Genomic DNA, 9,369 nt, shown 5'->3' with positions numbered 1-9,369 from the left:
GTGCAACAAAATACTAGTGATGTGTTGGAGCGTTCTTTTGTTTTTCATGATTCCATAATTTTTTCCTCAGAATTGAGTGATTCCATATTTTTTCCCTCTGCTTGGTCTAAAAAAGTAACTGTTACTGACTGCCACAATTTTTTTTCCTGATTTCTTACAGTGTTTCTTAAAGCCAGAAAGTTGCCGTTTGAAATGACTTTAGTTTTGTGTCATGTCTGTGATCTGCTTTTTTTCTACAAAATTAAACAACTGAATGAACATCCTCCGAGGCCGGTGATTCCATAATTTTTGCCAGGGGTTGTATTTGTGGTCTGGTAATTTAACTTCACAAAAAGTCCCAGAATCATTAAGTTTTGGCCTTATTGCTATTGTGCTGCTTTTGCCGTTCATGGATTCCTTTTGAGAGAATCGTAGCACTATTTTCCTCTTCTCTTTTTAGGTGGTGGGGTTTGTGGTGTCAGAGGTCACTGGAGGCAGATGCACTCCTTGTAGCTGCATGCGTGTATGTGGACAGGCCATAGTCCCTAAGGGGTCTGGTTGCTAAGTCAGGCTCAGGTTGGGCTAAACCATGTGAGAAAAATGAATAAAAACCTGTCTGACTCAGGTACATAGAAACCGCTGCTAGTTTAAAGTTAACATAAAAATGGAATTGAACACAACTGTTTTGCATTCTCATGTAAGATTCTAATATGTTGCCATATCAAACTGGAGGATGGAGAGGATTATTAAAGGGTTAATGCACTAGTTCAAACTTTTTTTAAGCATTGTGACAGCCAAAATAAAGTATTAACATGCTGAGTTTGTATGTCTTTATTCAGTAGTAATGGATTTGATTAAACAAAATCTGAATTACATTTAGAAATAATAGACATGCATTAAAACAGGTAAGATGCATAAAATTTCCGTGCTACACATGGTTTGTGCAGACAAGATTGAGTACATTTACAGCGCTGCATGAGATCCAAAATCGTCCTTACAGGTAAAAGGCGCAGCTTCTGGTTGGAGGGTCTTGAATTTTAGGTTGGCTCTGTGACATCTGACCCCACAGGGCAGGTGATGGTCTAGTGGTTAAGCACGGCTTGAGACTATATCCTCGGTTCAAATCCCAGCCGACCGGAAAATCACTAAGGGTTTTTGGGCAAGGTCCTTAATCCTCTGTAGTGAGTGCCTTGTATGGCAGCAACCTGACATTGGGCTGAATGGCATTATTGTAAAGCGCTTTGAGCGGTTGATACAGATGGAAAAGTGCAATATAAATGCAGTCCATTTAACTTGGAAAATGACAAACACACCACCACAATTTTTTTTTTTTAAAGCATCAACTCATTTGAATGTGATAGCTTTCATGCAATCCCAGCTATGGTCAATAGATGGCACATGGAGTGTCAACAGGTTGCCAGCACCATTACTATGACGTTTGCAGGTGGAAACCAGCAAAATCAAGCTAAAGGCTGACATTTGATATTCTGACTCCAAAAAATAGGTTTCTTGGGGTCACTGCCCAATGCATACACCAGGTTCGGTGACAATCAGGCCCTTACTGTGGCTCACAAGTGTAATGTTGCAAGACTGTCACTGGGATAAAGGGAGAAAACACACTCATCTTCAAATGCTTAGTCCAATTAAGGGTTGCTTAGGGCTGGAGCCTATCCCAGCAGTCATAGAGGCGAGGCGAGGTACACCCTGGACAGGATGCCAGTCTGTCGCAGGGCCACATATAGACAAACACATTCACACCCACACCGCACACCTACAGACAATTTAAAGTTTCCAGTCCACCTAACCTGCATGTCTTCGGATGTGGGAGGAATCCGGAGCACCCGGAGAGAACCCATGCAAACACGGGGAGACCGTGCTTCTGGGAAAAAACACGTTTTACACAAATGCGCTTTGCACCATTTGTTGTCATAGTGGACACATTGAAAATATGCCAGCCTACTGCACAAATCACTTTGCACCTAAAAATTATTTAAAAAGCATGAGACAAAAAAAAAAAAATCCATAATGAAGCAAATCAGATGGAAGTCACATTTATAAGCCAATTATGAATGCAAGCACATTAACACTGCACCATTTAACACTTACTTACATCATGATTAGGAGCACACAACACAGTAATCATCAGTGTTGAAGACTTCCACTCCCATGTGGATCATTGCTCGCCAGCTGGCTCTGCCCCCCACTTGTTCTTCTCAGGTTTTCCACTTTGATGGAGCAGCTCTTGAGATTGTGCTTCAGAACATCCTTGTAGCATTTCTTCTGCCATCCTCTGGAGCATTTTCTTTCACTCAGCTGGGAGAAGAAGATCTGCTTGGGAAGTCGGCTGTCACCCACCCTAATGACGTGACTCACCCACTGAAGCTGGTTCTTTATGATGATGATGATAGTGCTCTGGAGCTTGGCTTCAGCCAGGACACTGATGTTGGTACAGTAGTATTCCCACATGTGGTGGATACGTGTCAGGCAGCGATTGGTGGAATCACTCAAGGGTCTTTTGGTGACAGTGGTAGATGATTCAGGTCTTATTAGATCCATATAGCAAAGTTGGCATAATGACAGCTTTGAAGACAAGGATTTTCATCTCATGTTGAAGGTCTATGTTTGAAAACATGGGTGCGTAGCATTCATCTCTACAGGGTTAACAAGGAAACCCAGTCGTTAAAGGTTCTCTGAAAGGACTAGATATTACAATCCCTAATGTTTGGACCACTTTTTTGGGAGTTTTTGATGGATGGCTGCCATTAGGCTTTACCAGCAGGACACATCATCAGTTGTGTACCTCAGCATCAAGGGGGGTTTTGGCCAGTTATCACAACAGACCCTCTGCTGAGGCAGGCTCACCACAGGTTGAACTAACCTGGGTGTGTGTCCCGTGGTTAGCTGTTCGCTGAAGGAGCCCAGGTGCTGTCATTTCTCTTCAGCCACAGCCAATAGTTTGTCCTCTCAGCGGTGTTGGCCAACTCTTTAATGGCTTGTCTATAGGCCTGACCCCTAATTCCGACCTCCCTAATACCCCCGTCACACTAGAGCACGAATGAGCCCGAATGCCCTACAACTGAGGATTCGAGCCACATTCCGGAAAATTCGAATTGCATTCGAACTCCTCATACAACATTCTTACATCAGTCGGCAGATTTGTGCAGCCAGAGCGCATGCACTCTACACTCATGTTGCGCTTGTGGTGGAAAAAGCTGAACGATGGCCGAGGTGCTGTCATACCGCAATCTGACTGCAGTCATAATCATACGGCAATTGTTTGCAATTCAAAGCATTCGGAGAGCGTTCAAGGGGCTGTTCCAATTGTTTGAGCATGTTAAATCCTGGCCGAATGTCTCAACCATGCCTGCATGCACCTCCCCGTCACAGTAGAATGAGTTTGAATGCCCCACGAATGGACATTCAAACTACAGTCAAGCAAATCTGAGCTGCATTTGAAATCCTTGTACAGCATTCTTGAGTGCATGCTACACAGTTGGGGACAATCACACGGCCAGCATGAATGTTGTGCACATGCACACCGCTGTTGAGCTGCAATCAAAGTAGGGAAAGGCCTCTGGCGAGCTCATGGCCTCCTGCGCCCCTTCTGCGTCTTTCAGTCAGGCCGGAATAACAGCACATCGAATCGCTGCGTGTGCTCCAAGCTGGATCATCCACACACCCCGCTGTGCGTGTGTATTCAGAACAGCTGATCGAACCGCTGCCTGTGCTCAGAACAGTTGATCAAAACACTATACTTGTGTCATGCTGGATCTTCTGATCACCTGCCGCGCATGTGTGTGCACATAACATCTGATCGCTTTACCACTTGTGCCTGAACCCGTCTGGTCAGCAGGGCGTCCACAGTCTGCTAAACAGCTGATGTCCAGTGAAAGAGAGAGAGAGTGCGAGAGAGAGAGAGCGTACATCCAACCCATGAACTGACATGTAATCAGTTCATGGGTTGGATGTCATTCACAGAGCCCTATTTAAGAACTGGAGTGTGCATTCGCAATGAGATGTGTCCCGGCAAGGAGGTGTGGTCGCCATTTTGGATCAAGGCAACTCAGTGGGCAGCATGCACTGACGCTTAAAGAATCTCATCAAGAAACAGGTGCAAAATGCTGGAAAGCTGCACATGTTGGCAATGCCACAAACGGAGGAAGACAAATTTCCTTCCATAAGTAAGCAGTTTTTGTCATTCTTGTTATTTTTTCTGGGACTTTTGGGCAATAAACTGGTGTAAATCATGCTTGTGTGCCAAATCTGAGGATTTAGTAGCCACCTGGAATTTTATTCAAAGCTGAATTTATTCAGCACTATACAAAAATGGATTTAATTAATGCAGACCATGTGGAATTAATTCATGTTGTCTAAAATAAAATAAAATAATTTCTTAGCTGATGACACATTTGCTTTCAAAACTATTGGCTGATGAAGCCATTCGCTCATAGAATCAGAAATCATTTACAGCTGCAGGTGAATTGTCTCCGTCTTGGGGTGGAGAGCATATTTGGAATTCTCTCAAAGTTAACGATTTATGATATACGAGGTCTCTTAGATAATAAACCGACCCTTTTATTATTTTTTTTAACTATATGGATTTGAATGACATGCGATTACACCAATCATGCTTGAACCCTCGTGCGCATGCATGAGTTTTTTCACGCGTGTCGGTGACGTCATTTCCCTGTGCGCAGGCCTAGAGTGAGATGTGGTCCGGCCCTCTCGGCTGAATTCCTTTGTTTCACACGCTGCTCGAGACGGCGCGCGTTGCTTGATCAAAATTTTTTCTGGACCTGTGAGGAATAACCGAGTGGACACTATTCGAGAAATTAAGCTGGTTTTCTGTGAAAAGTTTAACGGCTGATGAGAGATTATGGGGTGTTTCTGTCGGTGTAAGGACTTCCCACGGAGCGGGACGTCCTGCAGTGCTTCCAGGCGCTGTCGTCGGCCTGTTTCGAGCTGAAAACATCCTAATTTAAGGCTTAATTCACCCAGGACATCGTGAGAGAACAGAGAAGATTCAGAAGAGGCCGGCATGAGGAATTTATGCGGACATTCCACTGTTTAAGGACATTTTTTTAATGAAAGACGTACGCGCAAATTCGCCGAGTCGTTTCCGTGACGACTCGGCAAATCTGTGTGCGCCGCGACAGGAAAAACACCTCCGTGTTGAAAACCATTTGTAGAATTCAGGCGGCTTTTAATGGCTTTCAACAAGTGAGTAACTGAGAAATTGTTTAACAGCTTGGGCATGTTCCAACTTGCCCGTTAAGATTTCCAACGGAGGTGTTTTTCCTGCCGCGACCCCCCGCGGTCGGGTCCAGCCCGACATGCGACTCTGCCCGCACGTTCTTTCATTACAAAATGACCGTTAACAATGGAATGTCCGAATAAACTCCTCATGCCGACTTCTTCTGAAAGTTCTCTGTTCTCTGACGACTTACTGCGTCAACAGAGCCTGAAATGTGGAAGTTTTCAACTTGAAATGGCGAGACGCTGCCACCTCGAAGCGCAGATCGCCGTCAGGCGCCGTGGACCGTCCTTAAAGCGACACTACCAGACCAAAATCTCTCATCAGCCATTAAAATTTTTACCGAAAACCAGCTGAATTTATTGAATGGTGTCCACTCAGTTGTGCCTTACAGTTTTGAAAAAATTTTTATCAAACAAAGCAACAGTCTCTGAGCCATTCCTAAACAATGAAAAAAATCGACGAGCGGGTGGACGACTCCTCACTCAAAGACTGCCCACAGGCGAATGACGTAACCGACAGGCGTGAAAAAACTCTCGCATGCCCACGAGGGTTCAAGCATGTCTGATGTAATCACACGTGATTCAAATCCATATGGTTTTTGAAAAAAATAATAAGGTCGGATACTTTTCTAATAGACCTCGTATATATTGTAATAGATTGATAAGCCACGCTGCGCTGCAGCAGGGTGTCTCAGCTGAGCTCAGCTGCTGATTTATTGTAGCTGGAACAGATCGGATATGTGTAACTTTCAACACTAATATTTCAGAATGTGCAGGTGTCAGGGTAAGTTTAATACTTTTCTTATGTAATTTCAAATGGCAACTTTCTGGCTTTAAGAAACACTATAAGAAATCAGGAAAAAAAATTGTGGCAGTCAGTAACGGTTACTTTTTAGACTAAGCAGAGGGAAAAAAATATGGAATCACTCAATTCTGAGGAAAAAATTATGGAATCATGAAAAACAAAAGAACGCTCCAACACATCACTAGTATTTTGTTGCACCACCTCTGGCTTTTATAACAGCTTGCAGTCTCTGAGGCATGGACTTAATGAGTGACAAACAGTACTCTTCATCAATCTGGCTCCAACTTTCTCTGATTGCTGTTGCCAGATCAGCTTTGCAGGTTGGAGCCTTGTCATGGACCATTTTCTTCAACTTCCACCAAAGATTTTCAATTGGATTAAGACTATTTGCAGGCCATGACATTGACCCTATGTGTCTTTTTGCAAGGAATGTTTTCACAGTTTTTGCTCTATGGCAAGATGCATTATCATCTTGAAAAATGATTTCATCATCCCCAAACATCCTTTCAATTGATGGGATAAGAAAAGTGTCCAAAATATCAACGTAAACTTGTGCATTTATTGATGATGTAATGACAGCCATCTCCCCAGTGCCTTTACCTGACATGCAGCCCCATATCATCAATGACTGTGGAAATTTACATGTTCTCTTCAGGCAGTCATCTTTATAAATCTCATTGGAACAGCACCAAACAAAAGTTCCAGCATCATCACCTTGCCCAATGCAGATTCGAGATTCATCACTGAATATGACTTTCATTCAGTCATCCACAGTCCACAACTGCTTTTCCTTAGCCCATTGTAACCTTGTTTTTTTCTGTTTGGGTGTTAATGATGGCTTTCATTTAGCTTTTCTGTATGTAAATCCCATTTCCTTTAGGCGGTTTCTTACAGTTCTGTTGTATGGCTGGGGGGCCTGGCTGCCTTTTTGTTTCTGTCTTTTGTTTTTCCTTCCAGGTGGCTTGCATTTGGGACTGAGTGGCTGTGTTGCTGAGGTTATCAGGACCTCACCCTGATCACCTGCGGCTCGTCAGGACTCACAGCTGCGGTGCATCTATATGGATTGGAACATGGTGGCATTTAAGACTGGAGTATACAGTGTGTATTTGCCAGAGACTCAACCTTGTGACCAGACGGGTGAGATCGTCGTCTCGGGAGCCATCTCATCATCAGTGGATGCAGAGAACGTCCAGGGTTTGATGCACGGTCTGTGAAAGAGGAGGGGGTGAGGTCTCACGCTCGTCAGCACACTTCCTGAGGTACGTTACATTTTGTGACTAACGTTTATACAGTCAGTAAATGTGGTGTCCCTCACACCTTATTATACACATAACAAGTTTGGTCACAGACGTTGACTCCAGTTTCCTTCCATTCGTTCCTCATTTGTTTTGTTGTGCATTTTCGATTTTTGACACATATTGCTTTAAGTTTTCTGTCTTGACGCTTTGATGTCTTCCTTGGTCTACCAGTATGTTTGCCTTTAACAACCTTCCCATGTTGCTTGTATTTGGTCCAGAGTTTAGACACAGCTGACTGTGAACAACCAACATCTTTTGCAACATTGCGTGATGATTTACCCTCTTTTAAGAGTTTGATAATCCTCTCCTTTGTTTCAATTGACATCTCTCGTGTTGGCGCTATGATTCATGTCAGTCCACTTGGTGCAACAGCTCTCCAAGGAGTGATCACTCCTTCTTAGATGCAGACTAACGAGCAGATCTGATTTGATGCAGGTGTTAGTTTTGGTGATGAAAATTTACAGGGTGATTCCATAATTTATTCCTAAGAATTGAGTGAGTCCATATTTTTTTCCCTCTGCTTGGTCTAAAAAAGTAACCGTTACTGACTGCCACAATTTTTTTTTCTTGATTTCTTATAGTGTTTCTTAAAGCCAGAAAGTTGCCATTTGAAATTACTTTAGTTTTGTGTCATGTCTGTGATCTGCTTTTTTTCTACAAAATTAAACAACTGAATGAACATCCTCCGAGGCCGGTGATTCCATAATTTTTGCCAGGGGTTGTAGTCAGTGACCACAGGAGTCTCTGTAGCAGCCCAAACTGGTAACACCAAAGCTTCAGTTTTTTCCCCGGTAGTGCAGTGTTGTTGATTTGTTGAAGGCCATTAGCCATATCCTGCCAGTGTTGCTCAAGTTACTGGGTGCCTTTGAGGTCTGTATTATGCCATTGTCTGAGGCTCTTGATGGGTTTCTCTAGGACTGTTGGAATTGGTTAATCATTGATGTAAAACTGCTTGCCTGTTAGTTGGCCTTTAACAACAGATATGCTGCATGACTTGCCTGGTTGAACTCCATTCTTGCCTAGTGGATGTTTTCCTGGTGTTTCTGAAGCAAGCGTCTAGTACATGGATTTGTTGTTGTAATATCGGTCATCTCTTCCAGGTAGGCTCTATTTGGCGGAAGACACAGGCCACTATTGGTACTCTCGCCTCCCACTACCCATTGGTTTAGTGTAATGGAGGCCAGCAGGTGTCGCTGTGCAGATGTAGTTAGTAAACCTCACTCCCAACAGCTCAAAAGGATTCTCTGGTCACAAGGCCAGAGCCCTGGGTTTTAGCCTTCTGGTTAGAGAGTCCGACTCCCATGCCGGAGCTCGTGAGTTCGCGTCCCAAGGGGAGCGAATGGGTGGAGTCAAAACAACACAACGCAGAGTGCAGCCGCTACATTAGTATGCCGAAATAGTTGAAGGCTGTCCATAAGATCTTGTGCAGGACTGAACCGAAGGCATCAGCAAGGTCTAAGAAAACCACGTGCAGGTCTCTCTGTTTCTTTTTTGCAGTTTGTATCTGGTGCCATGCCAGATGATATTGGCATGCTCCGGACATCCTGAGAAACCCTGGATCCTGGTCTTCTGCGCTGATGTATCAATAAAGTTGTTTCTTTGCAAGAATGTAGAGAACCTTTGAGCCAGGACACTGAAGAAGATCTTTCCCTCCACATTCAGTAGACTGATCTGGCAAAACTGGCTAATGGATGACAAATCCTTCTCTCTGGGGATTAGGATACATCCTGCTCTTCTCCATGCTTTCAGTATCACTCCCTTCTGCTAAGCCACCTTCATCAGCTTCCAGAGGTATCTAAGAAGTCCATGGGTGTTCTTATAGAGCCTAAACGGGATGCCATTGGGCCCAGGTGCTGATGCTGATCTCGCCTGCTTCACAGTCTTCACCTCATTCCATGTTGGGGGGGACTTACGTCCATCTGGTGTTCAGGTGCATGAATGTGGGTGGATATCATTGGGGATGGTGACTGGCTCATGCGTCCAATCATCAGCGTGAACAACTGTTATAAAAATAGCCACTTTGAGAAAAAA

The sequence above is a fragment of the Thalassophryne amazonica genome, chromosome 13 (assembly GCF_902500255.1).
Source record: "Thalassophryne amazonica chromosome 13, fThaAma1.1, whole genome shotgun sequence".
Classification (NCBI taxonomy): domain Eukaryota; kingdom Metazoa; phylum Chordata; class Actinopteri; order Batrachoidiformes; family Batrachoididae; genus Thalassophryne; species Thalassophryne amazonica.
This window is presented reverse-complemented; position numbering follows the sequence as displayed.